We start from the raw sequence: 13,578 nt of genomic DNA, 5'->3' as shown, positions 1-13,578 counted from the left end.
TCCTGGCCCTGCCTCAGTCACTTGTGCATGTTTGCCACTATGCTTACTTGCTATCTGCTCTCTTCTTTCTTCATCTTTGTGCCAAATGTGCACAAACCACTGTTTTCCTCAGTCCCCAAAGCAGCTCCTCCACAAAGTTGCCGTTTGTCACAGGACTTTCATAAAAATTGGGGGATAATAAGGAGATCAAAGCACAGGTGAAGATGCTAGCTGGATGGCTGACTTCACTATCCCTAAAGAGCTTGGCCAATCCTTACACTGGGGGATCCATTAGGGGCCGTTTTCTTCAATCACAAATGCCTCTGGTTGCTGAGCTCTGCGATTTCCCACCTCCCCACTTCCTCACATTTCCTGACGTCCCAAAATGTGGGGGTCCTCATTTTCTTGGACAATTCAAAAATCCCTGTAATTTCATTATGCAACACCATTTGTAGCTCTTGCTTTTTCCTCGGTCTATTTCTTTCAGTCTAGTAGTCCACAGGCAGTTCTTTAACAGAATAACAATAAGACCCCAAAACAAATCTTCCCAAATAAAAGTGATAAATTCTGCTACTCATTCAGAACATAGCTCCAGGGTGTCTACTTTTTTAAAAAAAGGGAATTTTATTTTCCTCATACATAAACAAAAGTTCAATTCTTCAAAATAGGCTTGGAGCTAGTTTGAAGCCTAAGGAGTATGCCACAGAAATATCAGGGTTTGGGATGGTCTTAGAGGCTAAGGCTGGTGGAAATAGATTTTTTAATGGAGGCGTATTTAAGCTCATCTCCAAGCTAGAACAGAGGAAAGACGTAAGGACTTCCTCCCCCCAGCCCCAGTTTATGGGAGAGAACCAAGCACCATAAAATACAATTATGATGACTTTACTGATGAATCTTACGGTTTAGAGATGTCATGTGCAGTGAAATAAATAGACATTTTAGACTACATTGAATATTTAACCAGGTAAAAGAGAGGGTGAGTAGAAGAACCACGAACAGTATTGTTAAAGTCTTGAATTGGGAACTCAGACATTAAACCTTTTACATTGGGATTAGAAGGTTCAGTTATTTGCCCAAGAATTTGCTCCCCACTGTAATGATGAAATAAGTCCCTCACCCCTGGTGTGGGGAGTATAATTTGAGAGGCTTTAGTTTTTCTCAAGTTAGAGGGCAATTGGGGAAAGCAGATCTTTGTTATTAATGCTCAAAAGCATGGAGATGATTTTGGGCAATGCTTATGATTTATAAGAGAGCTTATGAGTGAAATCAAAAAGAACTATCTGTCCTTATCAAATGTAAGCACTCTTTGGTGTCCTGAGGAGGGGATCATATTTAAGCCAAGCGACAGTCTGTATTTCAAGCCATAAGGCATGTGTTGAAGTTAATTAAAGCTAAGAAGTAAACCTATGTGGCTGCAAGCAAATATTTACTGTGTTAGAACATTTCTGAGGTCCTCGGTGAGAGGTAAAGTAGGAAGAAAAATGTTCTTGAAAAAGTTCTGCTGAAATTGGATTAGTTTTCTATTCAAGAAATTCAATTGTATTTCCTTCAAAGTGATTTTCCAAGTCGACAATAGAAGTCTTAATAATACTTTGAAATGACACACTCTTTTCTACAGAGTTCTTTCAGGAAATTGATTTTTATTCTTCAAACACCAAACTCCAGCATAGCCAGGAGCTCGGGGGCAGACATCTTCGTCAATACCATTCTGCACAGTCATTCCTAAGAACTAGTAGAGAACTGGCTCAAGCTGAGGAGTGTGGGTTTGGGGTTGGAGCACACTTGGAGCATCAAATCCACTGTGGGCCCTTATCGCCAATCCCTGCCATTCTGAAGGTGGGATGTGCTGGGCTCCTTGCAGATAAAGCCCCGTTGTTTTGTAACTGAGGCTTGTAGACCCCTGCGTTGCGGTATCAAGCACATTCTGTGACTTTGATTGTTCCCCTTCATGTCTTACTTCTCAAGCTTTCACCCCAAGTTCTATAAAATACCTTTGCTAACACAAGTATTTCCCTCAGTTTCAAACCTGCTTTCCATCCTAATGCCTAGGACTCTGCCTGGAGGGTTTGGCAGGCCAGCTGCTAGCTTTTGTCCAACCTGCTGTCTCTCAGAACTTTCCCCTCTGCTCTACATTTTGTAGCCCCAGGTTAAGCAATGCTTCATCCCCTTGCCAGCATGAATTCCCCAGACATCATGCCCCAGGTCAACACAGAGCTCCTGAACATTCCTTTCGCAGAGGAGAAAATAATTACAGTCATGTACTGCCTAACGACATGTTTGGTCAACAGACCGAATATAGACAGTGATCCCATGTAGTTGTAATGGAGCTGGAAGATTCCTGTCACCTAGTAACGAGATAATCATTACGTCATACTGCAACACAGCTCTGTGTTGCCAGCCTTGTTGTGATACTGTGGTCTCTTGCTTTGAATTCTGATAAATATACTATGACTTATGCCACATTTTCGCCATCTCGATACCCATCTTACCAGCCCCTCAGTTACATCTGAGGGAGAGTCCTTATCCTGATGACCCATTTCTCCCCAAGTTTCTCTGGGAAGGACTGGCTGTTCAACTTTTTCCTGTCCTCCTTTCCAGTGAATGGAGATATGTCCTTGAGTAGAAGTCCCCATGTCCGAGTCACTGATGCCAAGGACCAAACCAATCCAAGGTCAGTTTCCTTCCTGTTTGGCACTTCCTCCTTACTTCACCCTAGCCAGCCCCAGGTGGCCATGACGGCTACTCCTCTCTGCCACCTGCCTCAGCTCATGACAGTGGCCTTTTGCTATACCTACACTTTCTCCTTGTCCCCGAGTCTCTCTGGCTTCATTCTTAGCCATCCCTGATCTTGCTTTTTAAACAGAATCAACATCCAGTAACAATAATGTTATGTCACTTTTGTTGAACATTCCCTAAGTGGACTTATTACCTCAAAGTCTCATGACATCCTCAAGATGGGTCCCATCACCCCATTTTATAGATGAGAAAAATGAGTCTTGGTGGATCATATGTCCAGAAGGTAGGGAAGCCAGAATTAAGGTGGGGTCTGGCATCAAAATCCAAGCTCCTCCATTTTACCAAACTGCCTCCCTTTGAGAAGAGCTGCCATATAGTATCTTATCTCTATATACAGGCAAATATACAGAGACAGACTTCCTCATTAGTGAGCAAGCCAAAAATTGAGTCAAATTCAACTCTGGAAACTTTTGGTTTTTTTCTACTACAGGATGCTACCTTCCACCATGGTATTTACTACTTTACAAGTTGCATATTTGCTTTGTAAAGAATAAAGTACACTTGCTACTTTATACTTCATAAGTTGTCTACTTGCTTTGTAAACACTCAAATTCCCGCTTGCAATCAGTTTAAGTGCCCTTTAATAATAAAGTCTCATGTTAGGAGATCTGAAATGTGGCTTTGGATGACAGTGCTTCCCTTCTGCTTCTCTGCCTCCTTCTCTGCTTCCCCCTCCACTTGTCCTTGGAATGATTCATCTTCCCATCTTCTCTTCGGCAGGCATACATTGTCCCCTGAGGGTGCTTATAGAACTTGAAATATCAGCCAGAATGCAAGCTTTAAATTACAGCGAGGAATGGAGCTGTCAAGCTCTCTGGTGACTCATGTTTGTTGATCGGTACCCTTTCTCCCTGTGGGCAAATCTGTGTGGGATGTTAAATTCATAATTGGGAGGTGGGTTGGCAAAATAAGATTTAAAACAAGAGAAATTAGATGAGGTGACTGGGTGTGACAGGCTACAACAGTTTGATGCCTTGATTTTTGCATTTGGGATTTTACTGCTGCAGACTTTGGCTGGTTGAATCCTTGGACCAGGATGCAGACTCTCTCAGAAGAAGTTGTTATTGTGGTTGATACACTCAAACAATTTTTAAGAGTTTTTAAAGTGAGATGTTCAGTAACTATAAAAACATTTAAGGAATATGTAGAAGTTATAAAGGATAAATACAGTAAATATCCACTTATCCACTGATTGGACCAGAAACAGAACATTGCCAAGAATGTTTAAGTTTCTTGTGTGTCCCTTTCTCATCATATTCCATTTCTTTTCTCGAATAACTATGATTCAGCATTGTGTTTATAATTTAATTTTTTCCCATCATAACATTACCTTTTACTTGAATCTACAAACAGCTTTATATATATACTAGAGGCCCGTTGCACAAAAATTTGTGCACTCGGGGGGAAGGGGGGGTCCCTCAGCCTGGCCTGTGCCCTCTCGCAGTCCGGGACCCCTCGGGAGATAACACCCTGCTGGCTTAGGCCTGCTCCCAGGTGGCAGAGGGCAGGCCCAATCCCTAGGTGCAGCCCCTGGTCGGGCTCAGAGCAGGGCCGATTGGGGAGTTGGGGTGCTGCCCGCTGTCATGCACAGAGCAGGGCGGATCGGGAGGTTGCGATGCCACCCCCAATCACGCTCAGGGTAGGGCCGATTGGGGGTTGGGGCACCGCCCCCTGTCACATTCAAGGCAGGGTCGATGGGGAGGTTGCAGCGCCACCCCCTGTCATGCACAGAGCAGGGCCCATCAGGGGGTTGAAGAGCTCCCTCCTGTCACTCAGAGAGTAGGGCCGATAGGGGAGTTGGGGCACCACCCCCTATCACCCACAGAGCAGGGCCGATCAGGGGGTTGGGATGCCACCACTCTCACACTCAAGGCAGGGCCGATGGGGAGGTTATGGCTCTACCCCGTCACACACAGAGCAGGGCCCGTGGGGGTAGGGGGGTTGGGGTGCCGCCCCCTGTCACACACAGAGCCGCGGGGCGATCAGAGGTTGGGGAGCTCCCCCGTATCAGGCACAGAGCAGGGCTGATCAGGAGGTTGGGATGCCTTCCCCTGTCACACACAGAGCCGCAGGGCGATCAGGGGGTTTGGGTGCTGCCCCCTGTCACGCTGATCCCAGTGCCGGGAGGCCTCTTGGCTTTGCTGATCCCAGTGCTGGGAGGCATATTACCCTTTTACTATATAGGATGGAGGCCTGGTGCATGGGTGGGGCTGGCTGGTTTGCCCTGAAGGGTGTTCTGGATCAGGGTGGGGGTCCCCACTGGGGTGCCTGGCCAGCCTGGGTGAGGGGATGATGGCTGTTTGCAGCTGGTCACACACCCTTCAGGGTGGGGGTCCCCACTGGGGTGCCCGGCCAGTCTGGGTGAGGGGCTGAGGGCTGTTTTCAGGCTGGCGGGTGACGGAAGCTCCCAACGCTCCTTTTTTTCTTTTTCTTTTTAATTCTGGGCCAGCTTTAGCTCTGAGGCTCCAGCTCTTAGGCCTCTGCTGCTGAAAGTAGGTAATCGAAACAATGTATAACTCCAGCTCTGACTCCAGCTCTGAGATCCCAGCTCGCTGAAAGCTGGTTTCTGGGGTTTTTTTTAGCTTCTATATTTGTTAAAGTGTTTCAAACTGCAGGCTCAGAGGCCGGCAAGGCAGGCGGAGAACGTTGGAGTCCTCCGTCACTGAAGCAAGCAAGCCTCATGTTAGTTCCAAGCTGCCTGGCTGCCGGCCGCCATCTTGGCTGGCAGTTAATTTGCATATTGCCCTGATTAGCCAATGGGAAGGGTAGTGGTCGTACGCCAATTACCATCTTTCTCTTATTAGATTAGATATATGATCATGCCATATATATTTTTATCAAAAATTCTTAAAACTTTAAGAGTTTTTAAAAATTAATTAAATTTCACAAGTACATAGTAATCCACTATAGTAACACACAATTTATTTATCTTTCCTATTGTTGATGGGCATTTGGGCTGTTTAGAACTTGTTGAGATAATCAATAGTTCTACTATGCACATTTCTTGGGTATTTTTCTTGGTGCATATATGCATGGGTTCCCAGGAGTGAATTCCTGGGTCATAGGGTATACACATCTTCAATTTTAGTAGAAAAAGACAAACTGTGTTTTAAATGGTTAGAAAAACTATAGGATACTCCTAGCAGCACTATAAAATCCATCCTTTCCCACAATCTCACCAGCATGTAATGTTGCCAGACTGATTTCCATTGTGGGTGTGATATCAGTTCACTGTACTTTGAATTTACACTTCATCATTTCTAATAAAGTTGAGCATCCTTTCCTATATTTATTTCCACTTATGATTATTTATAATGTTCATATTCAAGATTTTTCCCTTTATTATTGATTTGTTTTCTTTTTAATTGATTAGCAGGAGGTTTTGTTTGTTTGTTTTGATTTAAATATATGTTGGATATTAATCTGCTTCAGGTTTTTGCGTTAAAATATCTTTTCTCAGTTTCTATATTTTATTTTAATTATTTTTATAGCTTTTGAATGAAATTAGAGAATTTAACATTTTCCTTTATGTTTTTTTTGTTTGTTTCTTTTAAGAAATTCTTCTCTACATGGAGGTCATATATCATTAGCTTTTTGTCTTTCTCATCTAAGGCTTTAATGATTTTTAAGTGCAATGTGTGAAAATGAATTTTTTTTCATCTGTGGGTACCCAACTGTTCATAATAATTTATTGAAAAGTACATTATTTCTTCAATGACCTGCTATACACTCTTGTCATATATCAAAGATCCACATATGAGTAGATCTGTTTTGGGACTTTCTATTCTGTTTCATTTCACAAGACCCCTCTGCCATAATTATTATGCTTTTATAATAATTCTAAGTATGTGATAAAGCAAGTACCTCTTTTTCTTCTTCTTGGCCCTTTGCTCTTCTATATACATTTTAAAATCAGCTTGTCAAGTATCACAGATGCCTGTTAGAATTTAGATGGGAATATCATTGAAATTATCAATCAGTTTGGGAACACTTGGTATTTCTCTGGTAGCAAGTCTTTTTATGCATGTAAATGATGTATATTTAAGTTATCTTTGTATTTCTATAAAGTTTTATAATTTTTTCATAAATTTCTTGAACAATTCTTGTAGTTATTCTTAGATGTTTTATAATTCTGTTATTATAAATATCTTTTAAAGTTTTTATTTTTTGCTGAAATTTATTTGTTGAAATAAAAATTTTTACTCTTAAATTTTATTTTAGAAATTAATTTAATTGATTTCTTATGTAAAATCAAACTTGCACTCCTGGGATCAACCAATTGATGCATATCATAACACATACACACACACTTCTGGATTGCAGTTGTTAATATTCTAACTTTTGTATTTGTGATCATGAGCCAGATTGATCTATGATTTTGTTCTCATGCTACATGGGATTTTGTATCAAAGTCATACTCACCTAATGGAGTGAGTTAGGGCTATTCTTCTATATACCAAGATAGGTAGTATAAAATTGACATTATTTTTTCTTCTATGTTTGCAGACTTACTTCTTCCCTGACTATTTGCTGGAAATAGTATTCTGGACTTTGCTTTTCCGTAAGAAGATTTTAAACTTCTGATTCAATTTCCTTTATGGTGATATGACTTTATATTTCCCATTTCTCCCAAACTAAATTTGGTAAGTCATATTTTTTTCTAGAGGTTTATCCATTTCATCTGAGTTTTCAAATGCATTCCATAAAGTTACTCATAATGCCTACTTACTGTCTTTTTAATCTTTGAAACATCTATTTTATTCCTAATATTGTTTATTAGTGTCTTTTCATCTTTTTAAATAATTACCTTGAGATATTTATCCATTTTTATTTGTTTTGTCAAAGAATCTTGATATATTTTTACCCTGATATTTTTCCAGGCAATTTTTCTGTCCTCTTATAAAATAATATCTCTGTCAAGCAATGGCATTTAGGATTTGATATTATACGGGACACTAAAAAAAAGTCACCTTTTCTCTCACAAATACTTTACGTGCTTCTGTTGACGTAAAAAAACAAAAACAAAACCCTAAAAAAGCAACAACAGCATTCAAACCTGTAAAGAACTTTTGTGAGTTTATTTGAGCCAAACTATTGACAATTGCCTGGAAGCAGAATCTCAAGGTATTGCAATAGTGCTCTGAGAATGGCAGTTTCCAGCTTGTTTTATACATTACAATCTAAGGAGGAGACGTAAGTGGGTCACATGAAATTCATTGGTGATAGATTAGGGAGACAGGAGAAGGCAAAGCGGGGAAACCTCTGGGATTGGATAAAAAGTAAAATGATACACATGTTTCCTTTACACAGGTGGGTACAGGATAGTTAACAGTCAGCAATTAACACGATAACAATAGCAATGAAGGAATTTGTGGTCTGCGCCCTGGCGCCATTTGTTGTGCTCCGAGGGATCCAAGGGGTCCGGAAAAGGGAAGTTACAAGTTACCTTGACATTCCACAGGTATGTTATCTTAGCTGCAAAAAGACAATAGGCTCAGTAAAGACCGAAATTGATCTTTGTCAGGGAAGATACTGGCCTAGGACATCACTACCCACTATAAACTGCCTTTTTAATTAAAAGGCTTTCATTTCAGACCATCTTTTGTGGTTACTTAGGTCTCTTGAGATTGCAAGGCCGTCGTCACACAGGTCTTCCCTGAGTTAGTCGGGTTAGCATGTGGCCTTTTTTCGTCCACACTTCTTAAGTATAAGCTTGGGTAGAACTCCACTTGGAAAAATAATTATGAAACTAGTTAAATTTAGGATTTAGGATATTAATTGTTCTCCTGTACAATCTTAAGTAGGAGACAGATTGGGTGCTCATATAAACCTTTCACTACTTTACCTCCCTAAGCTTTTGCAGACAGGTCTGAACTGGTTGGTTTTCAAATCCTCTAAGAAGCAATCCACCAGTTCAGAACACATCAGAAAAGGACAAACAGAACCCTGGCTGCTTCAACCAGGGGGCAAAGATGAAGAGTGGGATTTGATCTAAAGGTCATAGAATCTCTGCATCCAATCTTATTGTGCATTGCACTCCCTTACCTTTGACCTGCGAGCTAAATGAACTCATATATATGTGTGTGTGTGTGTATATATATATATATATATATATATATATATATATATATATATATACTAGAGGCCCAGTGCACAAAAATTTGTGCACTCGGAGGGGAGGGGAGGGCCCCTCAGCCCAGCCTGTGCCCTCTTGCAGTCTGGGACCCCTCAGGGGATGACCACCTGCTGGCTTAGGCCCGCTCCCCGGGGGATTGGGCCTAAGATGGCAATCAGACATCCCTCTGGCAGCCCGGCAGCCCTCGGGGGATGTCCACTTGCCAGCGGGGAACAGGCCTAAACTGGTTGGACATCCTTAGTGCTGCTGAGGAGGCAGGAGAGGCTCCCACCACCACCACTGTACTGGCAGCCATCAGCCTGGCTTGTGGCTGAGCAGAGCTCCTCCCATGTGAGAGCACCCTGACCACCAGAGGGCAGCTCCTGCATTGAGCGTCTGCCCCCTGGTGGTCAGTGTGTGTCATAGTGACCAGTCATTCCCAGTTGTTCTGCTGTTAGGGTCAGTTTGCATATTACCCTGTTACTATATAGGATAGAGGCCTGGTGCACGGGTGGAGGCTGGCTGGTTTGCCCTGAAGGGTGTCCCGGATCAGGGTGGGGGCCCCTCTGGGGTACCTGGCGAGCCTGGGTGAGGGGATGGTGGCTGTTTGCAGCTGGTCACACCCTCTTCAGGGTGGGGGTCCCCACTGGGGTGCCTGGCCAGTCTGGGTGAGGGGCTGAGGGCCATTTTCAGGCTGGCAGGCAACTGAAGCTCCCAACCTCTCCTTTTTTTCTTTCTTTTTTTTTTATTCTGGGATTTATTTACCTTCTATGGCTGTCACTGGAGCTGAGAGCCGGCTTTAGCTCTGAGGCTCGGCTCCAGCTCTGAGACCTCGGCTGCTGAAAGCAGGTAACTGGGTTTGTTTGGCTTCTATAATTGAAACACTATTGCAACTCCAGCTCTGAGGCCTGTCTGGCTGAAAGCAGGTTTCTGGGGTTTGTTTAGCTTCTATAATTGCAACATTGTTTCTTAGCGTGGAGCTCAGAGGCCAGCAGTGTCAGGAGGGGAACCTTGGCTTCCTCCATCACTGGAGCAAGCAAGCCTCCTGTTCGCTTCAGCTGCCTGGCTGCTGGCCGCCATCTTGGTTGGCAGTTAATTTGCATATCTCACTGATTAGCCAATGGGAAGGGTAGCGAAGTTATGGTTAATTACCATGTTTATTATTAGGTAGAATATATATATATATATATATATATATATATATATATATATATATATATAATATATTAGTGGCCTGGTGCAAGAAATTCGTGCACATTAAAGGGAATTAATTAGAGGAAACATTTTAATATTGCTATTTGCTCTTTCTCTATAATAGAAGTGTCAGAGATGAAAGAAAATTAGTAAAATGTATATGAAAATCTCCCTCCTGTCAGAGTCTGTGGCATGCCACGGGACCCAGAGTCAAGTCCCCGCCCACCTGCACCTGCCTCGAAATCACGCGAGACCCAGACCGAGCAGGCCCCACCCCCATCAAGCCCCGCAGGGTGGGAGGTACAGCCTCAGGTCCCCCGTCAAGCCCCACTGGGCAAGGGGTGCAGCCTTAGGTCTCCTGGCCTGGTGCCTGGGTGGGGGGTGCAGCCTCAGGTCACCTGGCCCGGCCTCAGGTCCCCCGGCTCTGGCACCTGGATGAGGGGGTGCTGCCTCAGGTCCCCCAGCCCCGGCACCGGGGTAGGGGACGTGGCCTCAGGTCCCCTGGCCCAGCCTCAGGTTCCCTGGCCCCAGTGTGAGGGCACGAGGGCTCGAGGGCGCAAGGGTGTGACAACCATTTGCATATTAGCTCTTTATTATGTAGGATGTATCCAGATAGGACCCACACTTGCTGGCTTTGCTTCAGTTCTTTCCTCTGGCTGGAATTCTTTCCTTGTATCTCTCTTTTTTTTTTTTTTTTTCCCTTGTATCTCTTTTTCCCAAAACATATCTATCCTGAAAATATGTGATGGACACCTACTAGGGCTGCTGCCTAGCCTATGACACTCCTTTGGATTCCTTTCATTCTCTGTTCACAGTAGTGGTTTCTGCTGCTTTGTTTGTTATACCCTCTATCTTTACCATTGCTAAAATGACCAGCGCTGATACCTGACCAAAGCTGAGACACTTGAATCCTCTCTTCTGGTAATTTGGAACTGAGATTTCAAGTTTCAGTGAGTCTCCATGGGTCCCCTTGGACCTAGATGGTGTAGGCTTTGGGGCTGAGGGGTCAAGCCCTCAACCTGGGCATGTGCCCCGACTGGGTATTGAACCAGCAACCTTGAGGTGCTCAGGACAATACCCAGCCAACGGAGTCACACTGGCTAGGACTTCTCCTTCTATTTTAATTTTACTTCACCACCACAACAAACAGGACCTTTTGTGTCTTAGTGACTAAATTTCTGTAAATGTGTGTTTTGAATATATTTTCTTCTATTTGAGCTATAGTACCCCAGTATGTGGAGCAAGAGTTATTAATCTATTTTGTGCCATGAAATCTTTAGCAGAATGAGACAGACACCTAATCAGAAAAATATATTTAAATGCATAAAGCAAAAACACATTGGGCTACAAAGAACACCAATTATATTAAGATACAGCTCTTAAAATATTAAAAATCTTATTTATAGTATATGAGTGTAAACCTAGAAAATTATTGGTAAGCATCTCATATTACTGGTCAAAGCACACTTTTCAAATCTTTGCCAATTTCGTATTACCCCTTTCCTTTGTGTGTGTGTGTGTGCAGACAGCTTCTGCACTAAATACATATAAATATGAATTCTTAACTAGTGCAATATCTAATGTTGCCTGAGGATTTTATAATCCAAATTGAAATTAATGTCAGGGTGGCCTTGCCGTGAGGTAAAGAAAAGTTGAAGGGCTAGTAAGCAAGAAGCAAAATAAACAAAAATAAGTTCAAATCTTTTTTTCAGTGGCCTTTATGGACCGTACTAAAAAAAAAAACACAGAAAATATTGAAATTTGGAATAGATCATGTTCTTGAGGCAAAAACTTAATTCAAATTAGAATACACTTACAAATGAGCAAACAAATTAACTGAAGAAATTTAATCCTGGTGTATTAAGATGCTCTCAAATGAAGTTTGTTATTGAGAACGTGGAAAGGATATCTGTGTAGGGTCAGGATTAGAAGTTGCATGTGACATTAACAAATAAATAACGTTTTGTCTTGTTTTGTGTTTGTCTCCATCTTTCTTACATGCAGGAGTAAAGAAATTAATCAACGAAGTACTCTTGAGGATGTGACTTAAGAGGAGCATTGGGAGGGGTTCCTTGGCCAAGATGTCAGTCTCTCTAATTTGTCCTCTGACCTTTATCATTTCATTCTTTTGGATCTTGATTTTTTTTTTTTTTACCTTACCATTCTCCAGATTTTTAAGTGTGTCTTTGAAGCATTAAATATGAACACCGATCATTAGTTATCATATAACTACTAGCGGATTAGTTGATAGGTAGCTGATAGCTGTTTTCTAGGACTATGCAGTAGCAGAGAAGTTTCTGATAGGAAAGATATAGGATGTGTATCAGATTACTTAGACCACATTCCTGGCTGCACTGTTTTCTCTGAGCATTAGTTTCATAATTTCTGAAGGAGTATTAATTATATATGTCATATATATAACCTGCCCTATATATGTCTGCCCTATATATGTCATAAGGCCGTTACATAAAATTGCACTGTAATTAATAAATTTTACCATCTTCTTTAGTGCTTTTGTGTGAGTCAAAGAGTCAGGAAAGTGAATTAGAGGTGAAGTGAAAAAGAATGTCACTTTTAATGATTTTGCCCAAGATTTGCCCACAAGGCCAAGTTTGAGGCTCAAAAAAGCAAAATAAATTTAAGATGCAGTTTCTAAAAGAAGTTTATACCTGGAGTGTTGTCACTTTTAATTTACCCATTCATCTAACCAAGCATCAGCAAACAATTACCAAGCACCTATCCTGTGCCAGGTGTGGAAAGAGCAAAGACTGATAAAAACAAAAACAAAACCTGTCATACCCCCACTCTTCTACTCTAGTTTTAGGATTCCTAGGGTTATGAATTGTATTATCTTTATTCATTGAGTTTTCTTCTGTTCAACACTTTCAAACCATTGTTTCCCAAAGTGGTTATGCCCCTAATTAAAGAGATCTTTCTCTGTCAAAAAAAAACAAATTTTCCAAAGGTAATGAAAGAGATCATTTTAAAAAATATATATATTTTTCTTGATTTTGGAGATGAAGGAAGAGGGAGAGAGAGATAGAAACATCAATGATGAGAAAGAATCATTGATCGGCTGCCTCCTGCACGCCCCACACTGGGGATCGAGCCCGCAACACAGGCACGTGCCCTTGGCCGGAATCAAACCTGGGACCCCTCAGTCCACAGGCCGATGCTCTATCCATTGAGCCAAACGGGCTGGGGCGAAAGAGATCATTTTTGTAAAAGAAAATGATCTGACCAAGTATAAATTCTTACCACATGTGTGCCTGTATTTATGTATTTGGTGGGAGTGGCATGGAAAGCAGCATATGTGACATGCGGAGGGACCTCTGACAATGCGATGTTAGGAATCCAGATTATTGGGAAATCATTAAAAACAACCAATAGCACGTTTTATTTCAAAGTATCTTATGGTGCCTACACAAAGGTTACAGTAAAATTGTTGAAATCAAATTAATCTTAATTACAGAAAAATATCTAGTGGATACCAC

General features: G+C 41.9%; 1 long non-coding RNA gene across 1 annotated transcript; it reads left to right on the top strand.

Annotated features, from left to right (window-relative positions):
* The first annotated feature begins 7,283 nt into the window (after positions 1–7,283).
* On the top strand, positions 7,284–13,093 carry LOC118666198. The gene is made up of 3 exons (XR_004970895.1): positions 7,284–7,418; positions 8,086–8,236; positions 12,089–13,093. It is a non-coding gene; the product is annotated as an uncharacterized LOC118666198 (long non-coding RNA).
* Positions 13,094–13,578: the final 485 nt, after the last annotated feature.

The sequence above is a fragment of the Myotis myotis genome, unplaced genomic scaffold (genome assembly GCF_014108235.1).
Source record: "Myotis myotis isolate mMyoMyo1 unplaced genomic scaffold, mMyoMyo1.p scaffold_m19_p_11, whole genome shotgun sequence".
In the NCBI taxonomy this organism is placed as follows: domain Eukaryota; kingdom Metazoa; phylum Chordata; class Mammalia; order Chiroptera; family Vespertilionidae; genus Myotis; species Myotis myotis.
The sequence above is the reverse complement of the archived record's forward strand: the minus strand, read 5'-3'. Positions and strand labels throughout refer to the sequence as shown.